At 54.3% G+C, this 4,341-nt stretch overlaps 1 pseudogene; it reads left to right on the top strand.

Annotated features, from left to right (window-relative positions):
* Window positions 1-248: 248 nt before the first annotated feature.
* LOC147663161 (E3 ubiquitin-protein ligase TRIM17 pseudogene) lies at window positions 249-686 on the top strand (annotated as a pseudogene).
* The last annotated feature ends 3,655 nt before the right edge of the window (window positions 687-4,341 follow it).

The raw sequence follows: 4,341 nt of genomic DNA, 5'->3' as shown, positions 1-4,341 counted from the left end.
GCAAATTTAGCTGATCCTTTAAGCGAACAGGGAATTAAAATTGATGCAATGCAATTCTCAACTACTTGAAACTACACTGCTATCTAGCTGAATTTCAATCATTCTGAATAACGCACAGGTTAAAGTACCATCTAAAATAAGACATCATTTTTATAACAGTGCCACTCCCGCACCCTTGACAGGCTCAGCAAACAGAGTGAGGTGAACTGAACTCACCCGCGCACAGGGCAGCTGCTTCTGGCCTGCCCATGGCGGCCGCACACCTTGAGGAGATCGTCCATGAAAGCGCCACCTGCTCCATCTGCTTGGATTTCTTCACGGAGCCGGTGACCACGGGATGCAGCCACAACTTCTGCCATCCATGTATCTCAAAACACGTGGAGGACCTGTCTGCGAACTTCTCGTGCCCGCAGTGCAAGTGGACTTCAGACCAGGGGAGGCTGAGGGCCAACGTGCAGCTGGCTACCATGGCGGACCGGCTGAAGCGCTTCAGCCTGCAGCTGGGCACGGAGGGCGGCCACTTCTGGTGCCACATGCACGACGAGCGGCTAAAGGTCTTCTGCAGGGACGACCAGCGAGGGATCTGCGTGGTGTGCAGCCTGCCCCGCGAGCACAGCTCCCAAACGGCACTGCCCATGGAGGAAGCGGCGCACGAGTTCAAGGTACACAGCGGTGCACGCCTATAGTCCTGCTGTTGTTGACACAAGGAAAATGAGCACCAATCAATCAATCAATCACAGAACTTGTAAAGCGCACTACTTACCCATGAGCGTCTCAAAGCGCTGCGGGGGGGGGGGGAGGTGGCTGCTGCTACTGCTCGAAGAGTCAGGTCTTGAGGAGTTTCCTGAAGGTGAGCAGGTCCTGGGTCTGCCGCAAGTGGGTGAGGAGGGTGTTCCAGGTCTTGGCAGCGAGGAAGGAGAAGGATCTGCCTCCGGAGGTGGTACACTGGATTCGTGGGACGTCGGCGAGGGCGAGGCTGGCGGAGCTGCGCAGTGAAGGTTTTTGAGGTGGGGGGGTGATGTGGCTGAGTCGGGGGAGGTTGAGGATCAGACGGGCGGAGGCGTTCTGGATGCGTTGTAGTCGCTGTAGGTGTTTTGTAGGGATTCCTGCGTAGAGTGCGTTGCCGTAGTCTAGCTGGCTGCTGACGAGGGCTTGGGTCACCGTTCTTCTGGTTTCGATCGGGATCCACTTGAAGATCCTGCGAAGCATGCAGAGGGTGTTGTAGCAGGAGGAGGAGACGGCGCTGACCTGCTTGGACATGGAGAGGGAGGAGTCGAGGATGACTCCCAAGTTGCGTGTATGGTCCGTGGGCGTCGGTGCTGTTCCTAGCGTTGTCGGCCACCAGGAGTCGTCTCAGGCAGACAGAGTGGGGCTGAGGATGAGGACTTCCGTCTTGTCTGAGTTCAGCTTCAGACGGCTGCTCCTCATCCACTCGGCGACAGCCTTCATTCCCTCGTGGAGGTTGGATTTGGCGGTGTGTGGGTCGTTGGTGAGGGAGAGGATGATCTGGGTGTCATCGGCATAGGAGATGATGTTCAGGTCGTGTTGGCGGGCCACTTGAGCGAGGGGGGCCAAGTAGATGTTGAACAGCGTCGGGCTGAGGGATGAGCCCTGGGGTACGCTGCAGATGAGGTTGGTAGCTTTGGAGCGGTGGGGTGGGAGGCGGACCCTCTGGGTTCTGTCGGAGAGGAAGGAGGTGGTCCAGTCTAGGGCTTTTTCCCGGATTCCGGCTTCTTGGAGGCGTGTTCTTAGTGTGTGGTGGCAGACCGTGTCGAAGGCCGGTGACTGGTCCAGGAGGATGAGGGCTGAGGTTTCGCCGTTGTCTAGTTGGCGTCGGATGTCATCTGTGGCGGCAATGAGGGCTGTCTCAGTGCTGTGGTTCCGTCTGAATCCGGATTGCAACAGGTCTAGGATGTTGTCCTCGAGGTGGCGGGTCAACTGTATGTTGGCGACTTTCTCAATAACCTTCGCCGGGAAGGGGAGCAGGGAGATGGGGCGGAAGTTCTTGAGGTCCTTGGGGTCCGACTTGGGCTTCTTGAGAAGTGCGTTGATTTCGGCGTGCTTCCAACTTTCCGGGAATGTCGCTGAGTCGAAGGAGATGTTGATGACCTTTCGTAGTTGGGGTGCGAATGTGGTGTCTGCTTTGTTGAACACGTGGTGTGGGCAGGGGTCTGCTGGTGATCCCGTGTGGATGGAGTTCATGATCTTTCGTGTCTTGTCGTCGTTGACCCGGGCCCAGGATGTCAGCTGGTCGGTGCAGGTGGTGTTCGGGGTGGGGTCAGTCGTGGTCGGGGCTGGTGGTGCGTTGAAGCTGTCGTGGATGTCTATGATCTTGCGGTGGAAGAAAGTGGCCAGTGAGTCGCACAGTTCTTGCGAGGGCGGGATGTCGTTGGTGTTGGCTCTGGGGTTGGAGAGTTTCTTGACGATGCTGAAGAGCTCTTTGCAATCGTGAGCGTTGTTGTCCAGGCGGGCTTTGAAGGAGGATCTCTTGGTTGTTCTTATGAGTTGGTGGTGTCTGCGAATGGCGTCCTTGTGGGCAGCGTGGTTGTCTGACGTGCGGTCTTGGAGACATTTTTTCTCTAGCATCCGGCATGTGTGTTTGGAGGTCTGTAGTTCTACGGTGAACCAGGCGCCTTTCTTGCTGTAGTGGTTGATGGAGGGCTTCTTTAGCGGGGCTAGGGTGTTGGCGCAGTCTTTGATCCACTGTCTGAGGTTTCGGGCGGCGGTGTCAGGGTCAGCGGTGTCGGTTGGAGGGTCCAGGGCGAGGGCGGACGTCAGTTCGTTCTCTGTGATTTTGCCCCAGCAGCGGCGAGGTAGCTGTTGAGTGTGGTGGTGCGTGGTTGCCTTCTTGAACGCCTTTATAACAAAACAATTACAAAGTCATTATGAAAGACATTAGACTGCCGAGAAGAAAGGGATCTTTTAAGCAAAAGGAGAACCAGTTCACAGAATGGGGAGGATGGAACGGTAGGTAAGGAATCGGCGGCTAGATTCTGTCTCTACCAGATAAGGCGTTACCAAAAGTAACATATTCATCTGATAGAGACATCTAGCAGCAGATTCCTTACTTTTGAATTAGATACCCAAGCAGTACCGTCCCTGGAGGAGGGTCTGCAAACTGATCCCACTAAAGATCCCTGAATAGGACTAGCCAGTCTGTAATAAGATAGAGTGACTGGGCTATCTTAGGAACTTAGGTGAGGAAATGGAGATGCTCCCCCAGAAAGACTGTGGTAAAACCCGTAGGGAACTGAAGTCCTAAAGACATTGAAAAGCATGGGGAAAACACTTCCCATGGCAGAAAAATAAAGAAGTGTTGGAAAAGAATACTCCATAGACACATAAATACTACATAGCTCTCCCCATTGTATCCAAACCATTGTTTGTCTGGGATGAAGGACCAAGGAAACTAGCCAATACCACTGAGTCAGGGCTCCTTGTTGCATAAAACAAGTATGTGAGCTAAACCTGCCCTGAGAAACACGGGGAAAAAGGAATCGGACAGGCCAGCGGCAGTGCGACCAGCGGAGAGGCGGACATGGCGCGGAGGAGGAGCGGCGGCGGACAGGCGGTGAGGAGCAGAGCGGCAAGGAGCTGTCAACTCAGGAGCGGCGGCTGAGGTAAGCAGGCGGGTGTCGGGCCAGGCGGGGGACGGGAGGTTACAAAAGGCAATGTCGGGGCAGGCGGGGGACGGGGAAGGCGGGGGACGGGGACTAACACCTCCATTGGCTCAGGCCAGGCGAGAGTCGGGTCAGGCGTCAGGCAGGGGAGGGCCGGGCCACGGCACGGGCTGCTGGGCAATGTCGGGGCAGGCGGGGTAGGGGGAAGCCTGAAAGCTCCCAGACAAGGTCGGGACGGGCTGCTAGTATATATATATATATATATATATATATATATATATATATATATATATATTTTCACGAAGAACTCCAAAACACCACTTCCAACCACACAGATTAGCGAAGCGCCAAGCAGGAGACGGACCACCAGATAGGGTAACAGTTCTTTAATCCAGGTTAGATGTTTGTTGCAGGAAATGCATAACGCGTTTCGGGCTGCAAGCCCTTGTTCACATGCACCATATATATATATATGGCAAAGAAACGTCTTCACAGGTATTCCAGACGAAGGGAAACCCAAATTTGGTGCAAAAGTATTTATTTAGTGCTCATCACCAAAGATGATGAGCACTAAATAAATACTTTTGCACCGAATTTGGGTCTTGCTTCGTCTGTGGTTGGAATACACGTGAAGACGTTTCTTTGCCAAGAGTTTCTTCGAGTGTGCTTCCTCGAATCTGGCGAGTACCCCTCCACGTGTGCGGCTGTTCAGCAAGAAGCA

The sequence above is a fragment of the Lissotriton vulgaris genome, unplaced genomic scaffold (assembly GCF_964263255.1).
Source record: "Lissotriton vulgaris unplaced genomic scaffold, aLisVul1.2 SCAFFOLD_842, whole genome shotgun sequence".
In the NCBI taxonomy this organism is placed as follows: Eukaryota; Metazoa; Chordata; class Amphibia; order Caudata; family Salamandridae; genus Lissotriton; species Lissotriton vulgaris.
Note: the sequence above shows the minus strand (reverse complement) of the source record. Positions and strands in the feature narration are given on the sequence as shown.